Source organism: Podarcis bocagei, assembly GCF_964188305.1.
Source record: "Podarcis bocagei genome assembly, chromosome: 8".
In the NCBI taxonomy this organism is placed as follows: domain Eukaryota; kingdom Metazoa; phylum Chordata; class Lepidosauria; order Squamata; family Lacertidae; genus Podarcis; species Podarcis bocagei.
In genome coordinates, this window is record NC_138133.1 from 17,547,060 (window position 1) to 17,565,538 (window position 18,479).

At 40.8% G+C, this 18,479-nt stretch overlaps 1 protein-coding gene across 2 annotated transcripts in view; it reads right to left on the reverse strand.

The window, feature by feature from the left end:
* The window catches only part of CDH12 (cadherin 12), a 689,773-nt gene that overhangs the window by 419,860 nt on the left and 251,434 nt on the right, over positions 1–18,479 (reverse strand). The window contains exon 1 of one of the 2 annotated variants that reach the window (XM_081206313.1): positions 17,905–17,991. The exons of the other annotated variant lie outside the window; for it this stretch is intronic. The gene's annotated coding sequence lies outside the window, so the exon portion shown is untranslated. Of the gene's footprint in view, positions 1–17,904; positions 17,992–18,479 lie in introns of those variants that run through there. 2 annotated transcript variants of the gene reach the window in all.

Consider the following 18,479-nt stretch of genomic DNA (forward strand, 5'->3'; position numbering starts at 1 on the left):
TGGTAAGTATCATTGTGTTAAAAATTCACAGGGAGAAGACTGCTATGTAAAAACATGATGATTCTATTAAATTAACTGTGTTTGGGAGCAAGAGTTCCCGATTATGCTTTGGTACGTAGCATGGAATAGACCGCAGTGGATCCAATTTTTAACATTGTAAATATTTTTCCTAACAACTCTCAGCCTTGGGCTGAAAATGTCCAGCTCCCCTAAATCTGGTGTGGTCTGTGCTTAATCACCCCAATCCAGCTAGCGGCTATGTGAACATACAAGATAGCTTCTGTATTTGTGCCTTGATGGATGAAGGACCACATGTGTAATCAGGTTTCATGTATACAGTTTGCCTCCAACCATTGGAGCTGCTTATATGGAGCACTTTTTATGATACAATCACACCTATCCATTAAAAATTTCTCTAATTGGATGGTTATTTAAAATGGAGGGGGTGCCAATACTTAGGTTTAAGGATATTTTCTGCATTCCCAAATATTGGATCCTTTATGTATCACTGGATGAAAATCAAAATATTTATATTAAAAATATAAATACATTACTTTACAGTATTCATTTTAGCTTTTATAGGCAAGGGACAAACCATTCCATGTTGCAAGACTTATTCAAAAATAATAAACAATGAACTTTAAAAAAAAATTAAAAAATAAACAACAACAACATGCAAACTAGAACAAATTTATCAACATTTTAAAATAATAAAAAGCTATCTAGGGTTTAACAGTGTATTAGATTAGCATGAATTTTAGCAGGTTGTTACCTTTATGTTGCTTCTTCCACCTTATGTTTTTACCTAAATTAACAGAATCCTGTCTTTGTGTTTACTCAGAAGTAAGCTCCATGACGTTCAATGGGACTTATTGACATTTAAGCATGTAAATATCTTGTGTTTTTGAGAGGATAACTTTGGGAAAAGATCAAAAGAGATCATTTTCTAAAATGTATTTATATACTGTTGGGGAAAACATGCAAACATATGATAACAACTAGACCCTTTACGGCATGGAAGGGGAACCTCAGGGCAGTGGCGTAGCGTGGGTTGTCAGCACCCGGGGCAAGGCAAGTAATTTGTGCCCCCTAACCCGTGGATTTGCGCCCCCTAACCCGTGGATTTGCGCCCCCTAACCCTAACCCCCAGATGTTGCGCCCGGTGCGGCCGGCCCCCCCTGCACCCCCCACGCTACGCCACTGCCTCAGGGCAAATGTGGGCCTCCAAACCTCCCCATTTGCCCTTGAGGTTCTCCCCAGGCTGCATCTTAGCCACACTTCCTATGCCACACTGCAGTAGTTTGTCCACCCTTGGTCCCAACCCTGCACACAGTTCTCACCTGTGGCTCCTAGAAGCTGTCATCATGCAACAGAAGTCATACTCCAGGAAGCAGCTTCAACTGGCCAGCTAAACCAGGAAAAGGTAGCTGATGGATCTCAAACCCTCAGTGAGTTATGCATGCAAAGGCAGACTCTGGCAGATTGAGCACAGAAGACCAATAATGGGACCAATGGTCAAGAAGATAGTTTCTGCTATAAAGGGAAGTGAGGAATAGATGGGGTTTGTTGACATGGGGAAATAGCCCATCTAGGAGAAGGAAAACCCTCATCCTAAACCTCTGCTGCCCGTCAGGATATCTTCAGGAGACGAAAACGCTAAGGAGTAAAGCCTACACAATTCTGGTCCCCAAGATGGTTGGATGGTGCCTTGTACGCCTCCTTCCAGCAACTTCCGCAACCAAGCTAATACCAAACGTATTATTCTGCTTTCCTGTAGACCGCGTTAGTGAGGCTGAGAGAGGGGTCTTGTGGTCTTGGTAGCCCTGGACCTCAATACACATTGCCCAGGCTTGTGTCCTAGGGAGGTCTCTTTGGTGCTGCTAAAGCAGTGATTTGATTTCACCCCTGGAGGCACACTCCATTGTCTTTCAAGACAGACAGATGGCAACTGGCAAGGTTGTAGTGCATGCAGCAGGAGTGGGACTGTCCGTGCAGACTGTCCCAACCCCAAACTCCACACACTGAACAGCTCTGTGTTAAGGTTTTATGTGAAGGTTCTGAAAACACAGAGATAATCAGTGCACAGAGGAAACAGAGTCAGTGGGGTCAATCCTGTAACCCAAGCATGCCTTCAGTCTACTATACACATTTTAGTCCTCTTCAAGCATTCATGTAAACACATGAGGGGCAGCGGGGACAAGTGTCACCATCCAACTGGTGGAGAGTGATTAGAACAAAGACTGTGGTGGAGCTTGCATGCTTGTTCCCATTGCTGCCACACACACCCCACAAAAGTTTACTGAAAATAGGATGCACAGTGAGGGCTTCCAAAATTGTTTACATCATCCAGTTGTGTGTCATCCAGAGACAGAGGGAACAAATTTTTGATGATGAATTCTGAAACTGCGTGGAAGTAGGGTTTGAACTTATCTACCTGTATAACATTAAGGGAGGTTATTTTCCAATAATACCTTGAAAAAAGGGATGCGGGTGGCACTGTGGGTTAAACCACTGAGCCTAGGGCTTGCTGATCAGAAGATTGGCTGTTCAAATCCCCACAACAGGGTGAGCTCCTGTTGCTCGGTCCCTGCTCCTGCCAACCTAGCAGTTCAAAAGCACATCAAAGTACAAGTAGATAAATAGGTACCGCTCCAGTGGGAAGGTAAATGGCATTTCCGTGCGCTGCTCTGGTTCGCCAGAAGCGGCTTAGTCATGCTGGCCACATGACCTGGAAGCTGTATGCTAGCTCCCTAAAGTGAGATAAGTGTCGCAACCCCAGAGTCGTCCATGACTGGACCTAACAGTCAGGGGTCCCTTTACCTTTACCTTTTTACCTTGAGGAAAGATAATGGGTTGAATTCAACAAAGCCATTGTATGAGCAGAATGCTCACCATCCTGGAGCAGATCTGTGATGTGTACAGATGGGTGGAAAGTTCCATTGTGTGAGCAGAAGTTATTACACTCAACTTTGTTGGATCCAAATCAGTATCTTAGGTGCAGAAGCCAGTGTGAAATCCAGTGACACGAGGCAGAATTCAATGCTATTCTCTTCCATTTGTTCCATCTACACAAGTATTCTTGCTTGCCAGGGGAACACTCACACCCTCTCTTGCCTCTTTGTGCTGTTCTGGGGCTTCTTCTGACCTCCCCCTGGCCAAATTTGGGTGGCATTCGGAGCACATGGGGGAAAGTGAGGGGAGAAAGCCCCATTGCACAAGTGGAAGTGCCTGTGTGTGGCTTCCAATCAAAGGCGTGGTTAGGTAAATCCTGCAGACTGAATTAATACTGCCTTAATCATGGAACTAATATAGGATAGGGATGCGGGTGGCACTGTGGCCTAAACCACAGAGCCTAGAGCTTGCTGATCGGAAGGTCGGCAGTTCGAATCCTTGTGACGTGGTGAGCTCCCATTGTTCGGTCCCAGCTCCTGCCCCCACCTAGCAGTTCGAAAGCACGGCAAAGTGCAAGTAGATAAATAGGTACCGCTCTGGCGGGAAGGTAAACGGCATTTCCGTGCGCTGCTCTGGTTCACCAGAAGTGGCTTAGTCATGCTGGCCACATGACCCGGAAGCTGCCTGTGGACAAACACCGGCTCCCTCGGCCTACAGAGCGAGATGAGCACGTAACCCCAGAGTCGTCTGCAACTGGACCCAACGGTCAGGGATACCTTCACCTTTTTAATACAGGATAAGCACCTATTTTAGGGACGCGGGTGGCACTGTGGGTAAAACCTCAGTGCCTAGGACTTGCCAATCGTATGGTCAGTGGTTCAAATCCCCGCGGCGGGGTAAGCTCCTGTCTTTCGGTCCCAGCTCCTGCCCACCTAGCAGTTCGAAAGCACTCTTAAGTGCAAGTAGATAAATAGGTACCACTTTATAGCGGGAAGGTAAACGGCGTTTCCGTGTGCTGTGCTGGTGCTGACTCACCAGAGCAGCTTCGTCACGCTGGCCACGTGACCCGGAAGTGTCTCCAGACAGCACTGGCCCCCAGCCTCTTAAGTGAGATGGGCGCACAACTCTAGAGTCAGACACGACTGGCCCGTACGGGCAGGGGTACCTTTACCTTTACCTTTAAGCACCTATTTATATTTTTTTATCCAAATGAGAGAATGAAGAGTGCATGTTCATAAATTTATAATAGCCTAGCAGCGCTTGATTTCATTTTGGCATAAATATAGGTTTGTAAATATAGTTCTAGAAGAGGAAGGCATTATTTTTATTTAAATTTCTAAATAAATTGATTGTAAAACAACTGATCTGATGGTGGTTTGCTATAAGCTTGTGTGCATGTTTGTAGATTTGCATACCTGTGTTGTAAGTGAAGGGATTTTTTTTTTTTTTTACATAGGTTTCTATATTGGAAAAGTGATAAATGGTAATTTTAAAATGCACTCATTTCCCAGAAATTTAATGCTTAACCCTTATCTGCAGTATTAGCCTGAGAAAAACAACTTAATTCTAGGTTCTTTCCCTGAATAAAATAGCCCTTATTTCTATAGAAATTGCCATTCAGTATTCTAACAGAATAATTCCTTTTCCTGGAATAAGAATTGGGGAGACTTCATCTTCCCTCTCTAATATCATTCATTACTGTAAATCTAATTTATGATCTACTCACTTAATTCCTCTCTTCTTTTTAATGCTCAAAAATCTTCTTGGTGATTTCTTGACTGCACTGGCCCGTCACAACTCAGCAATATATTTTGCAAAATCCATTTATTTATTTTGATTTTAATCCTGCTATCTCTCTGGGTATAGTACATATAAATAGATCCCTGAAAATATTAGTTAGACACGTGCTATTTTATTTGTATTGCCAGGGAGATGGTGGGGCAATGTTAGGGATTTTTCTTGCCGCAGGTGACAAAATAACTCTGCTTTTTTTGAGTGGGGAACCATTTTTTCCTCCACCTGAGGCAGTAAAATGTATTGGGTCAGCCCTGCTCCTCCTTTGCTTTCATTGTTCTCAGCAAATACAACAGAAAAACACACAAAAGAACTGTTATCAGCTGACATTAATAATTGCCCATAGTGGTATTTAATCTGTTCAGCAGCCCATGAGATTTAGCATAATGTTGTCAACAAAAGGGCATGGGTTGAACAACAAAGGGGATTTAAATGGCCATGTTGGCAAACTGTCAAAGCAACAACAAAAACAAGAAATAATAAAAGAATAATAGAATTGTAGAGTTGGAAGGGAGCCAAGGGTCATCTAGACCAACCCCCTACAATGCATCAATCTCAGCTAAAGCATGCAGGAAATTCAGCTAAAGCATTTGTGAAAATACAAAGAAAATTGCCATGGAGAAGAACAAAATCAAATCAAGAACAGCAAAGTGTTTGCAGAAAATTCCGAAAATTGCAGAAAGCAAGAAACACCTTACCCTTAGAAACACACACACACACACACACACACACACACACACACACACACGAAATGAGGTTATTCATTTTATTCCAGCTCTAATTATTTCTGTTTTTGATGTATTACTTAACATGTCAGTATGCCACCACTTTTGCTATATGTATGACATAAATGTTTAAAATGAGAATGGACTGACTACAAATAAGTAATATAGTCGCAGGGAAAAATGATCACATGCATGTTCACTAAGAGAGCGGGTTCTAAAATTCAGAAAGGGCTGCTGAAAGGAATGTCCATATATGGAGAGAAAATATAATTGCCTCTGAGTCAATCAATGCATGTATTTATTTTCTTTCTGTTCTGCTGCCAGTGTGCAAAATGTAACTTTCTTCAGAGCGGTTTTCCCTCCTCTCTTTCTTTTTTCTCTTTTTGCTGCTTCAGGCTGGGATGTTTACATTCAATTAAAGCTCCTCGCCTGCATTTCCCATGGGAATGTTTGATCTATATGATATGAGCGACATATATGCTCAGGTCATGCACAATATATCATTAGCTTGTTGATTGTCTTCAGCACCTTTTCAAAAGATTTCATTAGCATGAAAATGGAAATTGACTCTTTGTTTTAGACAGGCTAATTGTTACCCAGGGTAATTTATAGAACACTAAATATTAAACTCATCAAAATGTATGAAGCTAAAGCAATTCATATCAGGCCGGCTAGGCATCTCTGATACACCAGCCAAGAGACAGGACTGAGAAATTTAACAGTATGCATATCGACTTTTTCCTATGTGGAGCTGGCACTGGCTACTACAATACTCCATTATTTTTGTCTGTGTTTTGGTTCAGTGCTGAGGAACAAGGATGTTATTGAGAGAAAGCGGGGGGGGGGGGCAATGTCACTGCAACATTCATGCTATGTTTCTATCCAAATTACTAATACTACAAAAGCCATTGTTGCTATAAACTGGTAGTTTCAAATTGTGACCCTCCAGGGAATTCCAAGGATTCCTGGAAACTGTATGAGCAGGATGTGTTTTCATAAAATTGCCACCCCTGAATTTTTTGCAGCATGCAACTGCGGCGATCACACAGGGTGCCCGGACGTTTGATGGTCTATTGATCCTTTTGCCACCACTGTGATTGCCTCTTCGCTTCCACCAACCCGTTTCCCTCGGTTACACACGGTGTCTAGACAGTTGTTAACATTAACAAATAATCAAGTTTATTTTTATAAGCATGAACAAGTTTAAGGTTTCAGTTAATTTTTCTTGTCAGTTTCTTAATCTTAGTGTCTTTACTGTCCTATACGTTCCTAATAACTTCAAACTGATTATCCCAACTATCTATCTGACTCCACCTAACAGTTCCTCTCACTCTCTCACAACTCGACCAACCCACAGACTTATCCTCCCTCTTCTTTTTTCAACTCCCAACTCTCAACTGACTTTCACACAACTCCGACTCTAACTCTAACTCCTCCCCTTGTTCCCACTGGCCAATCACTTCACACTCATTTAACCCTTTCCTTATGACCCACCTAGGAGGCAAATGCCACAGCAACACCTTCATGGTAGACATGCAACAGCTTGCAAACCCTACAATGTTTCCAATTCTGCATGCTGTAGAAAGCAGGACCTGAGTGCAATACCTTTTTATCACACACACTTGTATACAGATAAAAAAAATTCCTTCCTGTAGCACCTTAAAGACCAACTAAGTTAGTTCTTGGTATAAGCTTTCGTGTGCATGCACACTTCTTCAGATATCTGAAGAAGTGTGCATGCACACGAAAGCTTATACCAAGAACTAACTTAGTTGGTCTTTAAGGTGCTACAGGAAGGAATTTTTTTTATTTGGACTATGGCAGACCAACACGGCTACCCATCTGTAACTTGTATACAGAAGCACATTGCCTCTGGCATTGGCTGTTAATAGCCTTATCCTCCAGGAGTTCACCTTATTCTCCTTGAAAGCTATTAAAATTTTGAAAGTCATTACGATATCTTGTCAATAGCAACACAAGTTCAAAGCAACTGCCATGAACAATGAAATGGTATGTATATGAGAGGCGCCAAATACGTTAGCATAAGAGAGATCCAAATTTGGCCAAATTGGCAATAAAGGGATGGAGAACTTGAAGCCTTTGGGTTAGACTGCAGCTCCCATAATAAGCTGATAGGCAGGGATGAGGGAACTGCAAGTCCAGCAACATTAGGAGAGTCACAGGTTCTCCGTCCCTGACTGATAATTTCAATATAGCTTTAAAAGGTTTTGTCAGGGAACTGACATCGGAGCTAGAGTCGGAGGGAAGGCTCTCAAATGATGCTGGAGAAGGGCCCAGCAGGGAGAGAGGCAGCTCCGCAGATGGGGAAGCAAATCAGCGCAACACCAGGGATATAGAGGGGCTGATGAGGGAATTGGCGAGAGGGCTCCAGGACTCTTCACCGGACACCAGCGGGAAGAGCACGGGTCCTCCGCTACCCACGCCCACCCTGCGCAGAAGACTTCCGCGCAGAGAGAGTAGGAGGAGACTGGGTGTCAAACAACTTTTATGTTGGAAAAGATTTAAGAAACGCCCACTGACGGATTCTGCTAGCGACTGAGGCAGCCACGAAGTGAAGGGCTGTCCAGACTGAAAGGTTTAGCAAGGCAACAAAGCCTGGAGAGGCGGCAACTTACGCATGAGCAACCCATACACATTACAGGTTTATATGTTGACTAATGTATTGTAAGAAAGACTGAATGTGCAAAGAAAATAATAAAACATTATTGGAAGATAATTTCAATGTAGCTTTAAGATACAAGAAGGAGCCCATCAAATGTTCCTACCACAAACAACTTTTTCAGCAATCTATCTTGAATATATCCAAGAATGAGGCCATTTGGAAATTTCACCCACAAAGACATAATGAAATCTTTCTCCCAACTGACATGGTGCTCTTCATGATTTAATATATGTTGCTTAAATTCATCCTGTTCAAAATTATGGTCAGCTATGAAAGAAGAAGCAGGATATTGCTTCATATTTTTTGAAATGTTTTCCTTACGCAGAAAACAATATCAACAAGGAGGCAGCATTGCTTTAACTTTCTCCATCATTCCATTATAGAACGCATCAAAAATCTGTTTAAATAAGGTGTGTGTGTTTTTAAAAAAATAAAAATAAAAAAATCCTGTTTAAAATCCAAAGTAAATCTCCATTAATTCTGATGAAATCAGAATAATTTGTCCTCCACTCTAAGTATTACCTGGAAGTAAGTCTCATCAAACTCAATTAGAGAGATTTTCCTCTGACTGGACATGCGTACGAGTGTGCTGTCAGGTTGCAATCCTGCGCACATCTACTTGGAAACCTCACTGAGCTCAAGAAGACTTACTTCTGGATTGCACGTAAATCATGGGAAAGACAATTTCAATTCACACTCAGATATTTTATTGGTCGAGTTGCATGATTGAGGTTGAATGCCTTGGGAACATATTCCATGTTAATAAAAATGGGTCAGTCAATAGGAGATGGAGCTCCATATGGTCCACAAACTGAAAGGAAGTAGAAAAGCTGTTGACTTTGTCTGGCAGTGATAGAGAACAGAAGAGACAATGCACCAGAATAATATGATCTTCCTTTCATCTTTGGCTTCTCTTCTGGGGCTACTGATGCTTAATTTCTACACACTTTGATCAGCTGAGGGTGGGCTTTGTGCTATTTTAGGCAGAAGAAAAAATAATAAAACAAAGGGAGGAAGTTTCTGGTTGAATTAGATTCTAGTATTGTTTAGGCATAAGGATCTGTGGTGCCTTCTGTTGGACAGGTAATGCTGTACTGTTAGTACGGCTGTGCAACACACACACACACACACACACACACACACACAATTTGGCATTTCAGATCAGACCCCAATTCATCACAGATCTGGATCCAACAAGGCTCCAGTTTCAGCTTGCAACGGGAACCCAAACCACCAGTACTTCCATTGGGAAATCAAATTTCTTTAACTTTTTCATATTTGGAGACATTGTAGCTCTTCGAGACAGATTTCAAGGGTGGGTGGGGAGGAATCCTTGCTTGGGTATAACATGGTCTAGTGTTAGATTTCTGTGCATGAGCCTTGGACTCATGTGTGTGACTTGGGGAAGTCTCAGAGGGGGTTCTAGCTAGGAGCAGGCCTAGAAAATCCTCAATAATCCTAAAAGGTCCTTCCCATTGATGTTTGTACTGCTCTTCCTTCCTGAACTGCTCTGCCAGTTGTGACCAATCTATTTAAACTGATATCTCCTATCAGTCGATTTCCCACCTGCTCCTTCAGGTACAGTATGGAGTAGGTGAGGGGGACCTTCTGCCCATGGCTGATCAGAAAAATAGGAAGGGAAATCCTACTGGGATTCAAAGTGACTGGTCTTAGTAATACTTTCACCTGTAAGACAGTGTGTGTATTACAGTGCTGATTAACAGTGATGTATATACAGCGGCACATGCCTCCCACCCGGCTGGCTAGCACACAAAGGCAGCATGTGCCTGTATGTCCCATCTTGTTGTCCCATCTTTCTTTGGGAGTGTTCACAAAGCCACTTGTGTACCCCATGCACTCATATTAGCAGAAAGACAAAGGGATATACTAGCGTGTGTGTGAGAGCGCGTACCAAATTTTCTAGCTGGCCTGTGACTGCATATTAAGTATTTTATTTGATCACCACATTTTGGACATTCACCCTAAAATGAGATGTGCAGGAATCGTACTGATGAAATAGAGTAGTCCTCTCTTTAAAAACAAACAAATAAAAAACAAGATCCAGGTCAAAACTATATTGAAATGTTAGTCAAAGACAGAAGCATAGCTTGAAAATTAGCTCATGTGGGCAAATTGGATTTTCCATTCCGTATGCATATGATCATTTCCAGTCAGCCGGTAGCAATGCGGGTTGAAGAGTCAAAACCTTTCAGACTCTTTGGGTACTTCTGTAAGCAATCAATGCTGATATCCTCTATTGAATCCAACGGACACTCACCCAAGCTGTTTAGCTAGTCATTCAGTTCTGCACTTATTTGATTATTAGAAGGATGCAAAATGATCTCTTAGATACACAACATTAACCTTCAATCAATAACCACTTTAATGGTGCGTGGGACTCTTTCTCTCTAGCCTTTTCCAGCTGCATTAGTGCGACAATGCTGTTTTGAATAAAGCATGTTCAATATGTCAAAATTTAATTCCTGTTTATACAGAAAGACAATGCATTAGACATTCTACATTTCTACACAACATTCTTCATCTCAAAGAATTTGAGGCACTGGAGTTTCTTAAGGGTTGCTTGGAACTGTAAATGTGTTTGACGGGTGAACTACAGTGCCCAGAATTCTTTGAGATGAAGAATGTGCTTTGAATGTGTTTTGTGGTTAAAGTGTGTACACAGCCTGTGACCCGTGAATGACAGAATTTCACCTGCTTTCTGATTAAGAGAAATATTGCTGTTTTTCACCCATGCGGATCAAAAAGTGGAAGGCATGCATATAACACCTTGAGTTGTTTAGGTGATGCATGAGGTGATGTTTTCCAAGCACCACATTTTAGAAAGTAGGAAGTAAGAGGGGAAAGAAGCTTTTCAGCCTACTAGGTTCCTAATCTAAGATCAAAACTATCAACAGTAGAGGAAAAATAGCCAAGGTGATAGACAAGCATTACAGAAACACTTAAGAACATCTGTGTTCCTATGAAAGAAATGTATTTGATGTTAAATTAAGAATGACCTTTTCTGATAGAACATGTTGTGCCCTTCAGATTGTTCCATCAATGCACGCTTTTAAGTTTGCCAGATGGAACAATCCCCACTATCATCCCCACACATTGTTCTCAGACTGCTCCTGATCCCTACAAGCCAATTGCAGGGGCACAGGGGAGGAGCAGGAAGGACTGAGAAGAAAAATAAAACCTATTACAGTGGTACCTCGGGTTACATATGCTTCAGGTTACAGATGCTTCAGGTTACAGACTCTGCTAACCCAGAAATAGTACCTCGGGTTAAGAAATTTGCTTCAGGATGAGAACAGAAATTGTGCTCCGGTGGTGCGGCAGCAGTGGGAGGCCCCATTAGGTAAAGTGGTACCTCAGGTTAAGAACAGTTTCAAGTTAAGAACGGACCTCTGGAACGAATTACGTTCTTAACCTGAGGTACCACTATATGTTGAATACAACCCAACTTAGTAAAATGCCATCTTAGTAAAATGCATTATAGTAAAGAACTACTGAGAAAGTTTAAATGGTGGAGAAAATAGTTGTTGCCATTTCTGTGGCATGGAAGAAGAAAGCTACTGTCTGTCTCCACGTAAGCACCCATTGAATACTAAAGTTCTCCATCAGAGTATCTGAGCACACAATCATGTGGGGCAAGTCAATAACAAATTTCTGGGGCCCAGTTTATACATTTATAAGAATCCAGTGGTGAAACATATGTGATGAAAAATATTAACTTATGCCTCAGTTTCATCCTGAATTTAAAAATATGTCTTGGAGACTTCAAGCAGTATTTGTTGTTGTTTAGTTGTTTAGTTGTGTCCAACTCTTCGTGACCCCATGGACTAGAGCACGCCAGGCACTCCTGTCTTCCACTGCCTCCCGCAGTTTGGTCAAACTCATGCTGGTAGCTTCAAGAACACTATCCAACCATCTTGTCCTCTGTCATCCCCTTCTCATTGTGCCCTCAATCTTTCCTACCACCAGGGCCTTTTCCAGGGAGTCTTCCCTTCTCATGAGGTGGCCAAAGTATTGGAGCCTCAGCTTCACGATCTGTCCTTCCAGTGAGCACTCTGGGCTGATTTCCTTCAGAATGGATAGGTTTTATCTTCTTGCAGTCCATGGGACTCTCAAGAGTCTCCTCCAGCACCAGAATTCAAAAGCATCAATTCTTTGGCGATCAGCCTTCTTTATGGTCCAGCTCTCACTCCCATACATCACTACTGGGAAAACCATAGCTTTAACTATATGGACCTTTGTCGGCAAGGTGATGTCTCTGCTTTATAAGATGCTGTCTAGGTTTGTCATTGCTTTTCTCCCAAGAAGCAGGCGTCTTTTAATTTCGTGACTGCTGTCACCATCTGCAGTGATCATGGATCCCAAGAAAGTAAAATCTCTCACTGCCTCCATTTCTCCCCCTTCTATTTGCCAGGAGGTGATGGGCCCAGTGGCCATGATCTTCGTTTTTTTGATGTTGAGCTTCAGACCATATTTTGCGCTCTCCTCTTTCACCCTCAATAAAAGGTTCTTTAATTCCTCCTCACTTTCTGCCATCAAGGTTGTGCATTTTGCATATCTTAGGTTGTTGATATTTCTTCTGGCAATCTTAATTCCGGTTTGGGATTTATCCAGCCCAGCCTTTCGCATGATGAATTCTGCATATAAATTTCTCTTAAAACCGAGGAAATGAGAGATTCTAAGGAACTCTCAGCTAGGGATGAATGGCACTATCAATTTCAGCAGCTCATTTTTCAACTCTTAAATTTAGTTCACCCCATTTGTGCACAAGTTTTCATTTTTTAAAAGGAAATGGGCATAGAATTTTGCTTGCATTTTTTCTGCTCTAATGTGCACAATTTTGTAAGCAATTACCTCTGTTAAAGTGCATTTTTGTATGAAATGTTCACTAATATATGCATTTTTTATACAGTATAGTTAGAGAAATGTATTGTAAAATACAGAAAAGGGAACATTTGAAAAAATAGTAGTGTTTAGGCTTGCATATTGTTTTGGAAAGTACAAATTTGTAAACTGAATAAATTCCTCCCTCATTACTGCTCTGGACACTGGTTCTTGGTGATAGTAGGTGGACTTGGTAACTGAGAGTGCTGAAGGCAAAACCAGGAGTGGACTTGTAGTCTACCTTTGTTGTAGGCCTGATCTCCAAAAGTGAACAGGTTTTCCAGGTTTTCCAGCAAATAGACCTGACCTTTTAATGTATTTTAAATCTCCTGTTGGAAGCCACCCAGAGTGGCTGGGGAAACCCAGCCAGATGGGCAGGGTATAAGTAATAAGTTGTTGCTGTTGTTGTTGTTCAAAATGTTTCATTGTTTTTCCAGAAATGTCTGGAGCAGATATGTGCGTATTTCTTAAAGTCTTCTCGCTTACTTTTTCATGTTAGTATCTGTAGCTTTGATTTATAAACTTCAGAAAAACTTTTGAAGAACACCATAAACTAGGTCAACACTCCTAGATTCACATACATCCAAGCAAAGTTCAGTCTTCAAATTGAGTGGACAAAATTCAAAACACATACTGCATATCAACCCTGGGTTTAATTGGAAATATCCTGTTCCCTGGTTTTGTTATTGGCAAAAGTGAAGAGATATATTTAACTACGTATAATTAGTTAGCTTTTGCAAGTATGCAGAATTTTTTCATTAGGATAGCTGGACTTGGAACCAATTGCTACCAAATGTCTAGTAAACACTGCTCTCCACCCAGTCTTAGAAGAGCATCTTATTTCCACTTCCAGCTTTTCTATCTCTCTCCAAACCTTATGGACTTTGTTAACAAAAAAATGCAACTCTTTGGCTAAGATTATTTGCACACATATATTTAAAAGGAAACATGAAGAAACAGCTTCATATGTTGGTTGTACCATGGTGGGGTAAAGGTTCTCAGCTGAGAACTTCTGTGAAAGAGAAAACTTTTTGTAGTACAGTGACTTACTCTCCAATATCATTTTATTAAAGAAATCTTAAGTCAAGTAGGAAGCAATCCTATGCAGATGAAGCTGACTTAAAGCAAACTGCTATAAATTTAGCCATCTTACACCAGATCCAAACACCATTTGGCAGTGGAGCTGCTTCTGCTGTCACCACTGATAAAGTCTGGCAGAAGGTGAGTGTTAGGATAAGACTAAACTTTAAAATAGTATTCTGTGCTGGAATGCCAGCTCACATGACCAAGCTGAATAGGTTTAGGATACAGCCTAAGTCCCTGTTCTCTGACCCTGATCCCACCATACCCCTGAAATACTAAAACATCGATGACACATGGTCATCCAAGCTCTGCTTAAGAACCTCCAATGAATTTGCAAATGCATAAAACAACAGCTTAAAACTATTCATATTTTATTGCTTGTGATCTTTAAACTTTTCAAACTCAGAACTAGCCTTCATGTCTAATCTGGGGCTGATATTTTCTATTTATTTAACTAATTCCATTTATGAATCACTTCCTATAGAATATGTAAAAGCTATTTGACAATCAAACCAACACAATTAGAACCCATTAATATTTGTATTTTAACTAAATGTTTTGAATCTAGATCTATATGGGTCTATCATTCAGCCACTTTGTCATTCTCCATTCCGTTTCCTATTGTGTATCATTCCTTCTGGTCCAGAGAAAATACTGTATACAAATTTGCTTAAAATAATAATAATCACAGATTGCTTATCTCTTCTAATCTAGGAATAGAATATATTTGATTTCCAGTTTGTTTGTTTGTTGTATTGTGGTACACTTCTGTGGAAATATTATTTTCCCCCTGCACTGAGCCCATTTGAGGTCTACAGATGCACTGCAAACTTTGCCAAAGGAGACCACAAGTTGACCTTCCAATGTTAAAGGATAGAGGTGAACTAAAAATAATTCCTTCCTCCATCTAAGCATCTAAGTGCTTTTGTGTGCCAACAGGAAGCACTACAGCAGAAAAGATGTAGGCGGCGCCGCTGTGACTCTCTTGTGGGCAGGAAGAAAAATAGCTTCTGCTTAATTTGACAACGTCATCACGAATGTGAAGCACACAATTTATAAAGCCATCCAAATTAAATCTCTGCCATTTTAGATTGCAATCTGGATTGTAAGGGTTCTGATGCAGCGATGCATCAATTCTTTAGCACGCGAAAACAACCTACCAACCCCCCTTAATCTCTACAGGCTTTGCACAGGGGTAGCATTTGGTGGTTAATGTCCATTAATAGCCCTGCAAATGTAAATTAATGATGAGCGCAATCATCTACCTATCTATCAAGGGTTTTTATATAGACATCCATCACCACAATGGATTAAAAAAAGAAGAAGAAGGGATGATTGCCTTTCCCCTTCTATCGACAAAGAGTTATTTTGCTTGCTTTAGCAGTTACATTTTTCCATATAACAAAGTGAATCTTGTTCTCCCCAGGTCAACTGTACTCATGCGGTTCTCCTCTCACTGTTTCTATTAGCTGGGGGAAATGGGGTATATGGACTCCTTAGTCCAAGTGATTGGCAACATGTGCGAAGCCTTTTGGTGAATTGAGATATATTCCACAAACTGAAATTCCAATGCATAGAACAATACCAACTTACAGAGTCAAAGTCACATTTGGATCAATTTTACGGCTACTTTCTCTGGAGGTATAAAATAAAAACACATGCAGAATTATATGAGAATAGTGGTTTTGCCATGTACCTCCAAATCAAATAAACCTGAGAGAACTTAACAACAAGCCACAGGATAAACACAAACTGTACTTTTGAAATATTCCTTGCATTCTGGCTTCAGAATGTTGAAATAACTTGTTGCTACCCATAGACTCCATAGCTGAAGTATCATAGAATGCTTGTGAGAATTCCAGTTCCGCAGACATTTTAAAAACTGTGAGCACACAAAACGTATGGCCTGATGATAGTATCATACCCTCCAACATTTCTTTGATGAAAATAGGCATGCCCTATTTCATAATAATAATAATAATTTTATCATTTATACCCCAACCATCTGACTGGGTTGCCCCAGCCACTCTGGGCAGCTTCCAACATATATAAAAACATAATAAAAAATTAAACATTAATAAAACTTCCCTATCCTGTGCTGCCTTCAGATGTATTCTAAAGGTTGTGTAGCTGCTTTTCCCATTGGCTCGGGTGGCACAAAACTCTGACATTTCTCTGATGAAAATAGGGACATCCAAAGGAAAAGTGGGACATTCCATGATGAAATCAGAAGCTGGGATGGGTTTCATAATTCTGGGACTGTCCCTGGAAAATAGGGACACTTGGAGGATCTGTGGGACAGGTTGCATGGGAAGGAGGAATCTCTGTCACAACATAGTATTCAACTATTTGAGTGTGTAAATATAGTGTGTGAAAGTAGCAGCCAGTCAGTGATAAGGACAATTAAGTCTCACTGATTTCAATGAAAGAAAAGCATACGCTTAATATTCCAGCTGAAATAAATTCAGCTTAAAAGTGTGGCTAGATCGTGTCCTTCATGTTTATTTCATTTTCATTTTCACCTTATTTTTCTCTTGACACATCAGATTTTTATCAGTACTGATCACATTCTGAGAGAAAATCAAAGCATTTCTGTGCATGCCATAGAAGGAGACACTAGAGAGCAAAACAGCTAACATCTCAACCTCGTCAAGGTCAGCTTTCCGCTGCATGCAAACATCTATACGGCACTAAATTCCCAGCAGGGGGAAGAAAAGGATTTGAGTGAGTAAATAGCTATGATAAAAATGAACACCAATCTCAAGAGTCATCATGAAGGCTGAGCTTAATGGATCACTTGCAAAATAGTGGATATTAAACTGTCTCTGGTGCCTTCTATGAAAGAAATGACAGACAGCTAAGTTTACACAGATTTACCATCAGAATGCATTTCAAACCATGAGTGTTTCTTTTTGCCTTTCACAAGGCTCTGCCCATATTTGACAATTGCTGAGATATTTCAGTAAAAGAAGTACATATTCAAATTTCCCCCATTAACTCTATTAATGCTAGATGGAAACATTTCCTCAGTAATATGAAATAAGTACTTTGATAAAGACAGATTTGTCCTTTCCTGGGATTCGCGCGATTTCAGTTTTCACTTGATAACAATGAAGGGTGAAATTGTTAAATCAGATATTTTTTGACTCAACAGAATTTCTCTCCTCCTTTTAGACAAATCACCTTCCTCCTAACTGGAGTTTGACAGCCATAAGTACAGTGATCAACTACGTCCCATAATTTCTTAAGTATATAAATAATACATACAATTGTTGTCTGATGTTTGAACAAGGAAATGAACTTGGAAGTTTTCTATTGTCAGTTTACATCATCTACCAACATGATATCTGCCACACTGATATCATGTGCAAAGCCTGTCTCCAACATCAGGTACTAAGTTCACATAGCAGAAGAATTCATTTATGCAAAAGTCCCATGCAGTTTAGATTTCCACATGATAGTTGTCATATGGTGAACATATAGGAATACGCAGAACTCCCCATTTCCAAGGAAATGAAAATAGGTGTATTAAGACTTTTTGTTCCCCGTAATTCCTTGGCTGGAAGAATGGGCCAGGAATCCAGTTCCAATGGACCTTGGTATATATTTGTGAATTTGACCGCCTGGAGCAAAAACCTAGCAGCAAACTGCATTTCCATTCACAATATTTTATGACTATTGCCCAATAGATTATATTGCCCGGGGGACAAACAAGCATAGTAGTAGCAAACTGTAGGGGAAGTGCTCCAAGTTAAAAACATCATTTCACAAACACACACACAAACACCCCCCCCCCAAGTATATAATTTTGGAGTTAAAACTTACCTGTTTTGCTCTCTGTCAGAGTCTGAAGATCCAAAGGCAACCCTTAACATCCTAACTTTATTGAAATGAATTGGGCTGAGGATGGAAGGGACAGAGGAAATGGAATGAGAGTGAGCATACTTTTAAGGAATCTGGAGAAAACATATCCTGTTCTACTTCCCTTCCAGCCCCTGACTCCTATGACAATGAGTCATCTAATCAGCCAACTTTTTGGTTATGTGTATAAAATGTGAGCTCACAATTGTAACTGTTCACATTTTAATGGAATCAGTAGCAGTAGTGAGGAGTTGCAACAAGATGGGATTTTTTTTGGGGGGGGGAATTGAGATGTTTAGAAGGTTACATCACCACCTGGGTCTTCCTCGCAAGCAATGACATTCAATTCTGCCTCATATTTTCACTTTGGCAGCTCCAAGATTAAAGTATTGGCAAGTGCCATGTTCTTCTAAGAGATGGAATATTTGCAGACATCACTAAAATGGTGCCCTTCCTCTGTTGTTGGGCTACGCACCCCGTCAGCCCCAGTCAGCAAGGCCAATGATCCAGGATTATAGGAGTTGTAGACTAACAACTGG